General features: G+C 40.6%; 1 long non-coding RNA gene across 14 annotated transcripts in view; it reads right to left on the bottom strand.

The window, feature by feature from the left end:
- LOC123281330 (uncharacterized) overlaps positions 1-16378 on the bottom strand; it is a 222573-nt gene that overhangs the window by 136240 nt on the left and 69955 nt on the right. For 13 of the 14 annotated variants that reach the window (XR_011498598.1, XR_011498599.1, XR_011498601.1 and 10 more), the window contains exon 4: positions 16-137. The exons of the other annotated variant lie outside the window; for it this stretch is intronic. This is a non-coding gene — a long non-coding RNA (uncharacterized lncRNA). The remainder of the gene's footprint in view (positions 1-15; positions 138-16378) is intronic. 14 annotated transcript variants of the gene reach the window in all.

Here is a 16378-nt window from a genome sequence, read left to right on the forward strand (position 1 = left end):
TTTTGATTACCATACCTTTGTAGTAAATTTTGAAATCAGGAAGCATGAGTCCTCCAGGTTTGTTCTTTTTCAAGATTATTTTGGACATTTGAGTCCCTTGAAATTCCACATGAACTTTAGGATGGACTTTTCTATTTCTGCAAAAAAAAAAAAATGTCATTGGGACTTTGATAGGGATTGCGTTTACTCTGTCAATAACTTTGGGTATTTTCATCATCTTAACAATATTAAGTCTTCTAATCCATGAACACAGAATGTCTTTCCATTTATTTATCTTTTTTTCCTTTCAGCAATATTTTGTAGCTTTTCAGTATACACGTCTTTCACCTCCTTGTTAACTCCTAAGTACTTTATTCTTTTTGGTGTTATTGTAAATGGAATTCTCTCTTAATTTCCTATTCAGATTGTTCGTTATTAGTCTATACAAACACAACCGATTGTTGTATGTTGATTTTGTATCCTGCAACTTTACTGAATTCATTTCTTAGTTCTAACAGTTTTTATAGAATCTTTATGGTTTTATATACATATGTTTATGCCATCTGCAAAGAGACGTAATTGTATTTCCTTTTCAATTTGGAAGCACTGTTTCTTTTTTTGTTTTTTTTTTAAGATTTTATTTTTTTCCTTTTTCTCCCCAAAGTCCCCCAGTACATAGTTGTATATTCTTCGTTGTGGGTCCTTCTAGTTGTGGCATGTGGGATGCTGCCTCAGCGTGGTTTGATGAGCAGTGCCATGCCCGCGCCCAGGATTGAACCAACGAAACACTGGGCCACCTGCAGCGGAGCACGCGAACTTAACCACTCGGCCACGGGGCCAGCCTCTAGAAGCATTGTTTCTTTTTCCGGCCTAATTGTTCTGGATTTCTGGACTATGTTGAATAGGGGTGGTCAAAACAGCATCCTCTTCTTTCTCCTGATCTTAGATGAAAAGCTTTCAGTGTTTCACCACATATGTTAGCTGAGGGCCTTTCATATAAGGCCATGATTATGTTGCAGTTGTTTTCTTCTATTCCTGACTGCCAGTATTTTGTTAAATCGGTAACCAGTTCTCTAGAGATTTCACTTACCATGACAGTCATTCCGAAGACCTGGAGGTAGAAGTCCTCTTCAAAGTGAGAAATCCTTTAGTTTGAAACTCTTCAATACCTAAGGTTATGAAGACTAAGTGGAGCCATCTTTATTTAACAAGAAGTAAATGTCTTCTCTGCTATATAAAATTCCCTTGGCCCCAGAGACGGGCAGAGTTGGCAAGCCTGCCTTCCTCAAGATACATGGAAGTGTATTTACAGAATAGGATCTGATCTTTTTAAAGTCAAAGAAAGTTCTAGAAAAAATTCAATGAAAGTTCATGAGAGAAAATCTGCACTTGATGATGAGGATGCTGGACACATGACCTGAGAAGATGTTCCTAGTGCTGATACCATGGAGATGTCCAGGGTAACTGCTCAAGCTAATCCCAGGTGATCTGGGGGTTATAGAGGAAGTGCAGCCCTCTCTTTACAGATTGTCACCTGAATAAAGAATTGCAACCTTGTTCACAGAATCACAGCCGTACTCTGGGTTACCTTTACTGAGTTCACTGGGGCTCTGTGAGTGGCTGAGATGTCTGAGGAAGGACTGTGGCCCCAGACCCCAGGCCCATTCTCAGTCAGTCACCTCCACTGTTTCTCCACACACCCAGCTGCACAGTAACAGAAAATAAGGACACCATGGTCCTGACCAGCCTCATAAATGATACCGGGATCCATCCAATGATTCTTCAATAACTAGAGTCTGTGGTTCACAGAGAGGATGAAGCTGTCCCAAGACAATAGCACCTTCACCACAGACTCTGTCAGGAGGGAGGATGCCAAGGATTATCAGTGTGAGGCCTCCAACGTGGTCAGTCCCCACAAAAGCAACCTCCTCAGGCTGGATGTGAAATGTAAGTGATCACTTGCCCCCATCCTATATCTTCCTGGGAAGATGACTCTATCAATATTGTACAAAATGGATAGAAGTCACAGGGGGGAGAATATCAATCAAGAGCCCATTTACAGTAAACAAAATGGCAAAGTGGTTAAGAGCTCAGTCTCTGAATCAAATATATTAGGTTTCTTATCCTGGTTCTGGCATTTACTTGTGATCTTGCACAAGACTGTTTTTTTTTTCTGTACTGATTTTAATGTGGTAAAATATACATAAGATTTACCATTTTTAAGTGTACAGTTCTGTGGCATTAAGTACATTCATATTGTTGTGCAATCATTACCACTATCCATCCAGAACTTTTTCATCTTATCATACTAAAACTCTGTACCCATTAAAGAATAACTTCTTACTTGCCCACCCCAATCTCTGGCAACCACCATTATACTCTTTTTCTCTATAAATTTGATTATTCTAGATACTTTGAATAAGCTGAATCAAATGATATTTGTCCTTTTGAGTCTGACTTATTTCACTTAGCATATAATGTCTTCAGTGTTCCATCCATGGTGTATCATATATCAGAATTTCATTCCTTTTTAAGGCTGCATTATATTCCCAGTATATATATATGACATTTTATTTATCAGTCATCAGTCCATGAACTTGCGTGTTATTTCCATCTTTTGACTATTGTGAATAATGCTGCTATGACTATGGGTGTACAAATATCTGTTCAAATGTTTGCTTTCAATTCTTTTGCTTATAAACCCAGAAATGGAATTGCCTGATCAAATAACAATTCTTTGTTAAATTTTTTTATGAATTGCCATACTATTTTCCAAAGTGGCTGCACCATTTAACATTCCCACCAGCAAAGTGTAAAAGTTCCAATTTTTCCACATCCTTGTCCATGCTTATTGTTTTCTGTTTGTTTGTTTTTTTATAATAGCAATCCTAATGGGTGTGAAGTGGAATCTCATTGTGGTTTTGATTTGCATTTCCCTTAAGGTTAGTGATACTGAGCATCTTTTCACGTGGTTATTAACCATTTGTATATCTTTGGAGAAATGTCTATTCAGTTCCTCTGCCCATTTTTAAATTGGGCTTTTTTGTTGTTGTTTTGTTGATGTGTAATAGTTCTTTATATAGTCTGAATATCAATCCCTTATCAGATATATGATTTGCAAATTATTTCTCCCATTCTATGGGTCATCTTTTCACTTTGTTGGTAGTGTCCCTTGCAGCACAAAAGTTTTTAATTTTTAAGTCCAATTTATCTATTTTGTCTTTGTTGTCTGTGCTTTTGGCTTCCTAATCAAGAAATCATTGCCAAGCCGAATGTCATGAAGCTTTCACTCTATGTTTTCTTCTAAGAGCTTTATGGTTTTAGCTCTCACATTTACGCCTTTGATACATTGTGAGTTGATTTTTTATTTACTGTTAGGTGAGCATTCACCTTCATTCTTTTGCATGGATATACTGTTTACTCAATACCATTTGTTGAAAAAGACTGTCCTTTCCCCATTGAATGGTCTTCATAGCCTTGTCAAAAATCATGTGACCATATATGTGAGGGTTTATTTCTAGGCTGTCTATTACATTGGTCTTTATGCTAGTATCACACACTTTTGATTACTGAGGCTTTTCAGGAAATTTTGAAATCAGGAAGTGTGAGTCCTCCAGTTTGTTCTTTTTCCAGATTGTTTTGACTATTCGGGGCCTCCTGAAATTCCATATAGATTTTAGGATGGATTTGTTATTTCTGCAAAAAAAGGTCATTGGGGTTTTGCTATGGATTGCAGTGAATGTGTAGATCATTTGGGGTCATATTGTCATCTTAACAATATTAAGTCTTCCAATTCATGAACACAGAATGCTTTTCCATTTATTTATGTTTTCTTTAGTTGCTTTCAGTAGTGTTTTGTAGTTTTTTTCAGTGTATAAGCTTTCATCTCCTTAAATTAACTCGTAGATATTTTATTCTTTTTGATGCTATTGTAAATAAACTTTTCTTAATTTCTGTCGTGAATTGTTCATTGTTCGTGTAGAGAAACACAACTGACCTTTACGTATTGATTTAGTCTCCTGCAGCTTTGCTGAATTTCTTTATTAGTTCTAACAGTTTTTTGTGAGATCTTTAGGGTTTTCTACATATATGATCATATTATCTGCAAACAGAGATGATTTTACTTCTTCTTTTCCAATTTGGATGCCTTTTATTTCTCTTTCTTGGCTAATTGTTGGCTAGGATTTTCAATACTATTTTAAATAGCAAAAGCAGGCATCCTTGTCTTATTCCTGATATTAGAAGAAAATCTTAAGGTCTTTCATCATTGAGTATGTTAGCTGTGTGTTTTTGACACATGGCTTGTATCATGTTGAGGTAGTTTCCTTCTATTCCTAGCTTGAATGATTTTATCATGAAAGAATGTTGAATTTTGTCAAATGCTTTTTCTGATTTAATCTCCTTACTAATTATAGGTCTATTCATATTTTCTATTTCTTTATGATTCCATCTTGGTAGGTTTTGTGTTTCTAAAAATTGCCAATTTATCTAAGTTATCCAACTTGTTGGCATACAATTATTCATAGCACTCTTAAAATTCTTACTATTTCTGTAGAATTCGTAACAATGTTTCCACTTTCATTCCTGATTTTAGTGATTTGAATCTTCTCTTTGTTTCTTAGTCAATCTAGTTAAAGCTTTGTCAATTTTGTTAATCTTTTTTGAAAAATCAACTTTTGATTTTGTTTTTCCATGGTCTACTTTATTTATCTCCAATGTAATCTTTATTATTTCCTTCCTTATGCTAGCTTTGGGCTTAGCTTGTTCTTCTTTTCTAGTTCCTTAAGTTGTAAAATTAGGTTGTTTATTTGGAATCTTTCTTCTTTTTTAATGTAAGCAATTACAGTTAGAAATTTCTTGCACAAGATTCTTAACTTCATTGAGCATCAGCCAATCAACTGAAAATCACAATAAGAGTACACTTGGCCCTCGACAGGCACAGGGTCTGCATCCATGTGGTCAACCAACATGGACTGAAAGCCCTACTATAATTGCATCTAAGATAAATACATGCAGACTCTTTTTTTCTTGTTATTATTCCCTAAACAATACAGTATAAGAACTATTTACATAACATTTACACTGTATTGGGTATTATAAGTAATCTAGAGATGATTTAAAGTAAACAGAAGGATATGCAAATATTATGCCATTTTATATAAGGGACTTGAGTATCTGTGGATTTGGGTATCCACAGGGGTCCTGGAACCAATCCCCCATGGATACTGAGCAATGACTGTACCTGCTTCATGGAATTGTTGTAAAATTTTAATGTAATATCCAATTAAAACTTTAGGAAAATGCCACACAAAAGGAAATGTTCTATAAGTGATAGCTGCTATTAATTACTACTATTATCATTAGCCTCTATGAAATCAAGCAGTCACAAATTTAAGGACTACCTCATTCTACATCCACCATTTACTAGAAATATGACTTTGGGTAAGTTCTTTCACCACCGTAAGCCTCAATTTTTTCATCTGTAAAATGGAAATAATGTCTATCTGACAGGGTTATTATATGAATAAAATGAGATATATGAAAAGTATATAGCACAGAGCCTGGCACATGGTAAAAGCTTTATAACAATCGCTAACATTAGCATTAATCATCAGTCTTGAGTTGAGTTGTGAGGGAAACAGAAATAGAAAAGAAGAAACAGATGCAAAATGTGATATATATTTGGGGAAGGGGAGGTATAACACAAAAAAAAACCCACTGGGACATGGTTACTGATTAAATATAGGAGAGAAGAAAAGGAGTTGACTGCAAAGTTTCAAGTGTGGTATGTTAGATTTCATCCTGAGACGCAGTCAAGACGGGATTAGACACACAATATATTTATTGGGGAAAATGCCTGTGAAGGAAAGTGGAGTGGAAGGAGCTTGGGAGATTCCTCAGACCATGACGCAGATCTGACCTTATGAAGGAGAAAGAGAAGGAAGGAAGCTTTAGCTTGCAATTCAGTTCTAAGAGAGTGTCTACAAGGCTGACAGGGAGTCCTTGAGCGAAAGTCACCCATCAGAGGAAAGTTGTTTCTCCCAGAACTGGGATTGCTTTCATATCCCTGCTGGGAGCTTGTGGAAAGCACGGTCTCTGTGCAGTGAATGGTGGTGGAGAGTATGATGGCATTTCTTAGTGTTTCACTTTCTCCAAGGCTAACCGCCATGCTTGTGAGAGGGAAGGAGACTTCAACTCTGTCTCTGGGCCTGCATCTCCTCCTCCTACTTCCTAAACCCCTGCTTCTCAGCACTAATTCCTGAAGGTCTCATCTTCCCTAGTCTTCAGGCTTCCTATACCCCAATGTCTATTGGACATGGTTATTCCTATCCTCCTCTGGTTTAGAGGGGGCAGATCCAACTATGTTCCTCTGTCCCTTAGTCAGGGAAGCCAAGGTCCAAGAAGGAAAACAAATGAGGAAAGGAAAGGAGGGGCAGGAAAAAGCAAGTTGTGTGCTCTCTCAGTCATAGGAGGAGGAGGGATGGATAAGATGGGAAGAGAACCTAAGAAAAAACAGAAACAATGGCTTCTTAGGCAATAAATAAAGTTAGAAAGAAAATACCATCTACCTAGAAAAGGGGAAAGGTGTCAGGATAGAAGGAGGCTCAGAAGCAGTTGATAAAGAATGGACCTAAATGTGCACACCCAGCAAACAGGAAAGGAGTAAACACCAGAAGGAATTAAGGGTAGACTGAGGAAGGAGGCCCTGAGAGGAAAGACAGTACCAATCATGTTGGAAATGAACATTGAGGAGCCCCGAGGAATTATCTGCTGACAGTGTCCTTCCTCATTCAAGGAGCAAAGATCCCATGCTTGGGAATAGCAGTCACAGTGTCTGATATTTATACAGGGTATGTGACCAGTGCAATCTCACAGAACACAAACCATCAGCCTCCAAACACAGTAAGTAAAGCCACAGTTACCTAGTGAGAGCTGGTGGGTTCCACCACATACCCTGTCCTAGCAGGGAATCTTGGATTCCCAAACCACTCCCTACCTCCTGAATTTTCAGAGGGGATCTCCATTTTCAACCTCAAGTTAATATATGTCCTCACACCCTTCCTAGCCACAGAAGATTCCACTGAGACACAGCCCCAGGTGAGATGCTCATTCTGCCTAGGTCAGGCAGGACTGAGTAAGATGGACATGTTTCTAGGAGCCATTTTGTCATCCTTCCTCCTTCACCCTTGTACCTCTTTATGGATGAGGGCAGTCTCCTTTGGTGAGACTTTCCCTGTCGTATGGTGCTCTGGGTGCTGTGGGCCTCAATGTCCCTCCTTGCCGCTGAAGCTTGCTGCTGAGAAACACATCAGTTAAAAACTCAAGGCCTTATGACATGGCAAAAGTCTTCAGAAGCGGGTGGAGGTCTCCTCTGGCTCTACCCCTGTCCCTCCTCTGGTACTAATGCCCTGGGTTTGGACCACACACTCTGAGGGAAGCCAATTCTTAAGTGATCATGGGCCACTCTCCACCCTACCCTCCCATCACCTACCACCTCCTTCAGCTAGAAATCACAATGGCTTAGGAACACCATCATTCTAAGGCCATAAGTCAGCTTTGCATTTCCATGGGTTGGCAACTCTTCTTTTGCTTCCCCAGGTCAAGGCCACACTGACAACAATCATAACAAGGTAAGCACAGTCAGTCTCACTGGATCACATGCTCATGGAAATATCTCTATGAAGAATAGGTTATTCTCGAAGACACCAATGTGAGACCAGGTTTGAGTCAAACCTCCTCAATATAGCAGCAAAGAAGTATGGGTAATGACTCCCATGAGTCTCCCTCATTGCAAGCATGTGGACTTTGGAATTATCCCCACTCTGTGTTTGAATCCTGGCTGAGACCCTTCACAGTTCTGTGACCTTGGACAAGTAGCTTAACTTTTCTGATCCTCAGCTGTGTCATCTGTAAAGTGGATATGCTGTCTGATTCAAAGAAAAGCTGAAGGAATTCAATAAGATACAAATGTATAGCACCCAGCACAGTTCCCAACACAAGGAAGGGCTCAGTCATTCTCTCTCCTCTACCTTCAGTCTGACTCTGCTCGTACTGTCAAAGGATAATTTCCATTCTAGTGGGTCTGAGGTCTTAGTTCCTTTATAATAATTTTACCAAATTTTTCTCATCTTATCCTTTCAATAGCATACACATATATAATGAAAAGTGCTTAAATCATAAGTATATTTTAAGAATGTATGAATTTTCACAAGTTGAACGTACCGATGTAAGGAGCACCGAAATCAAGAAACAAAACATGTCATCCCCCGACAAAAACCCCTCCAGCTACTTCCCTTCGAAGAGTAACCACTATCCTGACTTCCAGTGCACTAGATTAGTTTTGCCTGTTTATGCTATTTCATAAATGACAGACACAGCATATCCATATATGTGTCTGGCTTCTTTCATTCACACTTGTTTTGTGAGATTCATCCATATTGTTGTATGCATTTGTAGTGTGTTCATTCTCATTATTGCATCATCATATTCCATTGTACTAACATCATAATCTCTCTCTTCCAATGATCATTGGATGTTAGCAAGCAGAGACAATGGGTGATAAAAGCTCTTCTCCAAAGCTAAAAGTTTCAAAGTGGTGATAGCAGGTGGTACTGAATCACACTGGACCAGGTGAGGGCCTGACCTATGACACTGATTTAACTGACCGATGCTCAAGTCTTTCAGATGGATGAAGCTGCATTTTCTTCCCTGAACTTCAATGTCCTGGAATCAAAGAAACCAACTTCAGCCTCCTCAGCTCCATCAGCCATAGAAACAGTTTCTTCAGAAGTAAAAAAGAAGTAACGCAACCTGCCCTGTTTGCTGCACTGCTGACTTACTCCAAGCTTGTCATCCCCATCACTGGAAGGATCCCTTTACCTTTAGGGAAGAGAGGAAGAAGCCTCCCGCCGACCCCTTAACTTCAAAGTGAGGCACCTCCAGCCTGCCAGGTCATAGCCCCTCCCTTCAGTGTCAATAAATGAAAAGCTACATCCAGGAGTCTGTAGGTAACCCAACCTTCCCAGTCTTTGAATATTTGGCAAAGCAGACTTTGGGAGAGAGTTGCCAGAACCTCCCATCTCTCCCCTTCTCCTGACCTAGACTTGTTTTAAACTTATCTATTAAATGCACACTCACCTTCCTGCTCCAGTCATGTCCTACAGGAGACTATGATGAATTTGCCGTAAGCTTTAGAGATACTTCCTTATCCACTGAAATGCACGTGCCAGAAAAGAACAGAGAAAAAGCACAAGCTTATACTGCATCACTTCTTCAATTGGTTTAATGAGAAGCGTGTCTAAAGTAACTACAATAAATAATTCACGGATATCACAAATGTTTACTGAGAATCTATTATGTGACAGGTACTTTTATAGGCCCCAGGAATTCAAAAACGAGACACAGAGGCCATGCCTAGAAGACACTTACAGTACATTCACCAGGCATTCTCAGGAAAGCATTATAAGTGCTACAAGAGGGGTGAACGCTGGGAACTGCAGGATCATAATCTGGGGTTGGTGTGTCATCATAGGATTACAGAAGAGGTAATGGTTGAACCAAGGCCTGAGGGATAACTAAAACTGACAGGAAAATAAAGAGGTATGACAGGGGTGTTCTACGCAGACAGACTAAGCACAAATTCCCAGATGCTATGGAGAGCAGAGGAGGTCTTGTGAATTTGTTAACACAACACAAATTTGGGAGCCATGCTGAAGAGACCAAAGTGCACCCTGGGGGCAATAAGGAACAATTAAAGGACTTTAATAATGGAAAAAGATATGATCAGAATATTGTTTTCTAAGACCACTCTATATGCACTGTGGAGCATGAATTAGATAGGGCATGAAATTATACTGGAGGCAAAGAGGGGAGTCAGAGAGAAGACCCTTACAGTGACCTAGAGAAGGAAATGATGGTGGGGAATCTCAACTGAATTCTTTAAAGCCCCAAGCAGTCAATTCAGTTCAAGAGTGTCTGTCATCTTAGTGATGACCAGACACAAATATCTTTTAAAGGTTCTGCAGGAAATTTTGACAAGAGCCTTTGCACCACCCACAATCCCTCTGGGGACCACGCAGCTACAACAAGAATAGGACAGAACATGCTGTGTGCTGGGGACCTTTATTTTTCCACCTCGCTTAATGCTCACAGTGACCCTTTGACATTGCAACTATTATCCCTATTTTGCAAATGAGAAATCAAAACTCCAAGAAGTCAATTAACTTGCCCTTTTTCCAAGGACAAGGGAAAAAATGGAACCAGGATTCAGACTCACATAGTTCTGAATCTAAAGCTTATGTTTTCACTCTACACCATCCTACCTGCTACAATTCAAAGAATGGAAAGATGGCTGCTTCTAACAGAAATATTCATAAAAGGCTTCAGGGAAGAGACAGGATGTGAAATGGGCCTTAGAATGAAGAATAATTCGGAGGCTGAGCAAAAAGGCAGGGGTATTATAGAAACAAGGAAAAGAATTAGAGTCAATTCACACATGAGAAAGTAAAATGCAGGTTCAGGTCTTATTATGTAGATCAAGGGAGCAGATTGGGGCCATGCTACAGGGTATTTCAATGGCAGCCTAAGGAAAATGAACTTCATCCTATAGATAGGAGTCACTAGAATGCTTTGAGAAGGTTAGCAACAGGGCAAAACAGCATTTTCAGGAAGATTACTCTGACAGTATTAGGCAAGATGACTTAAGAAAGTGGTTCTCAACTGTGGCAACTCATTAATTCCCTGGAAGTTTCTTTCTCTTCTTTGCTTTTCTTTTTATAACTTTTCATTTTAACATAATTTCAGACATTCAGAAATGTTCCAAAAATAGTCAAACTCGCATATACCCTTCACTCAACTCCTGTAAATATTAATGCTACAGACAACATCAGTACAATTGTCAAAATCAATAAATTATCATTGATAGAATACAATGAAGTAATCTACAGATCTTATTCAAATTTTATCGACCTTGCCTCTAATAGTCTTTGAACTAGGATCAAATTTAGGATCGCACTATACATTTAGTGGTTTTGTCTCCTCAGTATCTTTAATCAGGATCAGTTCATAATTCTTTTACCTTCATGACTTAATATTTTTAAAGAGTATCGGCCAGTTACTTTTTAGAATGAGCCTCAGTTTGGGCTTATCTAATATTTCCTCATGATTAAACTTAGGTTATGCCCTTTTGCCAAGAATACCACAGAAGGGATGCTGTGCCTTCTCAGTCCATCATATCAGGCCCATGATATCCATATCTCTCCTTACTGGTGATGTTACCTTTGAACATGTAGCTAAGGTTTCTCCACTGTAAAATGACTATTTTATGTGGAAGCTTTTTTAAACTACCAATGCCTGGGCCACACCATAGGCCAATCAAATCAGACACTCTGGGGATGAGGCACAGGCACTAGTAGGTTTTAAATATGATGCACATGATTATAACCAGAATCTAGGGTTGGAAAGCACCAGCTTAGACAATGAAAATTAGAATCCCAGAAATTAGCAAGGAAGTCATTCCTTGGCCCTCTCTTTTTAAAAGAACAGCCAGTTCCAGGCACAGATAAATATATCTGGACTTTAACATGGACCCATGGTAGGGAAAAGGAAAGGCCAAAGTCCCCTGATTGAGACAGTGATGGGTGAGTAAACTGCTGTCCAATAAGAGGAGAAGGCAAGATATCCAGTGAAGTGTCCAGCCCTCCTGGTCTATTTTCTCTCCAGACCTCACAGAAACGTTTGCTGCAGTGAAAGTACACACCATATAATTTTACTGTCATAAGCCTGACATGAGTCCCAATTGCCACTGAGGGATGGAATTATGGATCAGGCGATATAAATATACCACCACACAAGCAAACACAAACATTTTCAGGGATGGGTGAATGAATATTTCACAGAATCTGAGTCAGAAGTACGGGACCTCCCTTAAACAACCTTGCCCTCCCCATTTGGTCTTTTGTTCTTAATCTCTTCTGAAGTAAGAAAGTAAGGACCCTGTTGTAAACTTCATGAATTAGGAAAGTGTACACATCTCTCACCAGGCTGTTGAAGCAATGATACTGTGCTCAACTTCCTTAGGGTTATTACCTTGGAGTTTCCATAAAGAGATTTCATCAACACCTCCCTGAGAGGGTCCATCTGATAACACACAAAGAGAAACACCAATGTAACCAAAATCTGGAGGCAAGAAAGACCCTGATGAGAAGTAGCCCTAATATATTCACGAACCACCAGGATCTGGTGCCACTGGTGCAGTAAGAGTCGCTGCTAGTCAATAAGTCACAAAAGAGAAGGCAGCCTAAACATTCAGGGAGTACTAACAAAGAAGTAACTCAATTATCCCTTAATTATTATACAGCCAGTTATCCCTCAAGCCTCTCTAAGGGATCTCACTGAGGGAGCTGGCACATTAATTAAATGCTAACACATAGGTGAAACAATTTATAGAAGGGTGGGATCAACTAGGTCAGGTTGACTGGGAAAGGTTTCAGGAAAGAGACAGGATTCAGGTTAGGTCTTTGAATGGTTAAGTCTCAGGGAAACAGAGACAAGGAGAAACACATGAACAGGGAACCAGGTATCAGGCACCACTATAGATGCTAGTTTTGAAGAGGATTTCAGGAATGAGAGTGGGTTTACATATATTATTTTATTTACTCCTCTCAACCACCATATGGGGTTATTTCAGAGGAGGATGATGATCCTCAGAAAGGTGAAGTAACTTGCCAAGGTTGGTGGTGGATTTGGGATTAGAAAGTAGCTATGTCTGATTGCAAAGCCCATGCCAATAGCACTACCACTGAGAGAGGAATGAAGAGAGTATCTTTAGGGAACATGAAGGGGCAGGGACGGCTACAGCAGAAAGATAGGGTTTAGAAACAGGGCAGTTAGGTAAGCTTGCTAAAGTGGGACCTTGTATTGTACAGTCATGAAAACTAGACAGACACATTTGAATTTTGTTTGTGGTTACAGAAGAGCTACTGAAGGTTTTGAGTAAGGGGATAACCTAAGTGATGCCTTTGAGTAAAGACCAAAGAGTATGTTGATGAAAATGGGAGTTCTAGGTTCCTAAGCTAGAGATGCCACTAACAACAATAAATGGGGTCACACAATATAGTGAAGTGAGAACTGGACAAAGAGGGAGAATCTTGGGTTTAAATGTAAAAAGTTATGTGACAAAGTCATGGCTACGTAAGGCAAGTGACACTCTCTCTGGACTTCAATTTCTCTTCATCCATAAATCGGGTGGATTGAGGCTTACTCTCTCAATGACCTCTAAAGATTCTCTACTCAAAGTGTGGTCCACCAACCAGCAGCAAGGCATCATCCAAACGCTTATGAGAAATGCAGAATCTCAGGCCCCACCAGAAGAATGACATCTATATTTAAACAAGATCCTCAGGTGATCTGTAAGTGCAATAAAGTTTGAGATATTCTAAATGTTAACTCACCTCAACTCTGTCACTTCACAGGAAAAAAATAAAAACAAAACACAAACTGCTTTCCTTTTCAGTTCATCTGTGCCATTTTCCTAATGCTAAGCTCCCCTCTCAGACTTGCCCACATCAGGATAGAGGTGCTTGGAACACTAGAGGGGCAGCGCTGCCTCCTTGTGGCCATGATCAGTAAATGCACTTAATCTCACCACTCTCACCAGCCAAGGATGGGGAAGGTTGGCAGAGGGGATGAAGTCCAACTCATAGATTAGATAAGAGAATCACAACCATCCACAATGACCAGAAGTAACTGTTACACAGAGCTCAGCCTGCATCATAACGTCACATTTCAAAACGCAGTTTTTATAATGCCTAATAAAATGTGGTCTTGGTGGGAAACCTGGTCTGCAAGCCAAGCTCTGCCCTTGTAACCTTCAAAAAAACTCACTGTGACAGTTATTTTCAGACATCCAGCCCCTGCTGGAACTCTGCCAGTAAACTTGCAGTTTTCCAAGGAAACTTACTTTACTGTGTCAGTTGTTTCCCCTCCTGAGCCAAAATGGGTCTGATGCATACTCACCAATCCTAGTCCTACTCTGTGTAGGCATTGAAATAAGTTTAATACCGTTTCACACAACATACACACACTGGAGACACAAAGATGAATTAGACCTAGTCCCTTCCCTCATTCAGCTCTAGGTTATGGGGAGAACCCATTCAAAACTAGACATTACAGTTCAATGAGGAACAGATTGATAGAGGTAAACACAGCCTTTTGTGGCCCATCTCATAAATTCCATGAAAATCTTCCACTCTCAGCTTTCTGGGCTCAGTTTTTCTCATTTCAAGCTCAAACTGGAAATAAAACCACAAATGTCCAGATGGTCCTTTTGCAGTCATGGTTGGATTGGGCATTTCCTTCTGGCTAACCCAAGGTGTTGGAGGCTCCCACTTCATTCTGAACGTCCCCTCTCCCCTATTAGTGCTCACCACATGTGCACATGCAGCAGCCAAGCAGGTGCACACCAACAGAAATTCTAGCAAGTCAGAAATCTTGAGTTTTGGTCCTTTGGCTTTGAGGCTAACTGGCTGCATGATGTTGAACAAATCATATAATTTCCCTGAGCTTTAATTTCCACTCCTACAAAATGAAGGAGTTGGATTAGATCTCCATGGGTCTATGTCTATAGTGAAAGCTCCTCAGAGACAGCATCACCCCTTACTCCTCTCAGGAGCCACCACCTGGCAAATAGCAGGCTCACATTAGGTACTCAATTGTTCACCAAATGCATGTATGGATAAATGACGATTATTAGAGCAACACAAATCATGGAATCAATCGACAAACATTTATGAATGTCTGCTAAGTACACTGTAGAGTGAGGAGATCAAATAGGTGTGGTAGAAAGGTAATTTCTCCCCACTTTCCGGTTACCTCCTTCTCAGAGGGGAGCCTTAGAAAGTCAGAGAGACTGTCTTGGCACAAATAATGTTGTCAAGGTGGGCCATAGTAGTTGTTGTTATTAACAAAAGGAAAGTCTGCTTGTCTTAGGGGTGTTTTATATCAATGGACCTGAGGGACCCAAAGCCCCTCCAATGGTACACAGGACCCAACACCCCTCCACAAGTCCACAGAAGGGAAAATGAGACAGAGTGAACTGACAGGGAGCCAGGACCCAGGGAGAGCAGAGGAGTAAGCAGACTGGCAGACCTGGAGGAAGGTCTGAGTAGGAGCTCCCTGATCCTGAGCAGCCTCAGAGGGAACTGATGGCAACTCAGCGTGAAAAGCAAAGCATCCCCATAAGCTTCCATGTGTATGTGTGATCATTTATCAGTAAAATCTTCTTTCTGGTAACAGACTGCACTTTCACATGCTTTCTTACATATCAGGCCTAGTTAAGGTGTTACAAAAATGTCATTCCATTCAAAAACATTTACAGAGTACTCCCAAATTGTCAGGCCCCACATAAGCTCAGGAACACGAAAATGAACAAACCCAGCCCCTGCCCTCAAAGATTCCCCCCCAACTAGCTCCATGCTCCTTCTCTGCACTGCCCTCCAACAACCCAAACCTACCCATCCTTGAGTCCCAGCCCAAATTCCACTGACCCAGAGTCCCCTGAGCTACTCTGAGGCCACAGTGAACTCCCATCACTTATGAAATTTGGTTCCGCTTATATCTTGAGATTTTATGAAGGGTTTGTCATCTTCCTAGTTACTTTTGAGACTCCTGAGGAGAGAGACCATTGCTAGAATTTTCCAGAGAGAAGCCACATCAGTGGTTTGTATCAGATCAAGCTTGGATCAAGCCCAAGTCATCCACTTGAGGACAATCTGAACTGCCCAGCACAGTACCCGGCCCCCTGCAGTGCTTGATAAACCTTGTGGTAGCAATGTCTGTAATCACCACTCCAACATGTCAACAGGCAAGAATAATCTGAAAATTGAGAGGGTAAGAGTGATCAAACAAAAATCAAAACAGGTGTGACTCTTCCCTCCTCTGAGGTGAAACAAAGTCATACCACCCATTCTCACCCCTGCCTGGGGTTGCTGGGGGGGACTTCCTTGTTAACCATCCCCTCAGTCCCCAACCTCCACCCAGCACTTAAGCCCACCTCTCCTCTTCCTCTGAGCATATTTCCTAAAGTCTCTGGAGTAGTAGTCAGGTTTAATAAGTGCTAATGTTCTGTAACCTACACGTTCACTCCAAGTCATATTACCTCCTTCTTTTGCCCTGGGCTGTTTCCAAACAAGGTCTAGAACCAAGAGCCCCAGCACCCTGGGCAAACACCCTGAAGGGTTCCTTCCTTCCTGTGGTTCCTGTTTCTCAAACCTTATTTCATGGACCTGAAGCCTTGGTGGTCTTCTACCAACCCAATTCCCTGTCCTTTAGGCTGGAGCAACTAAGCCACAGCCACCTTCCTGATGAAGAACAAGGAGGCCTGGTGCGACCCACTGCTCCA

Source organism: Equus asinus, chromosome 26 (genome assembly GCF_041296235.1).
Source record: "Equus asinus isolate D_3611 breed Donkey chromosome 26, EquAss-T2T_v2, whole genome shotgun sequence".
In the NCBI taxonomy this organism is placed as follows: Eukaryota; Metazoa; Chordata; class Mammalia; order Perissodactyla; family Equidae; genus Equus; species Equus asinus.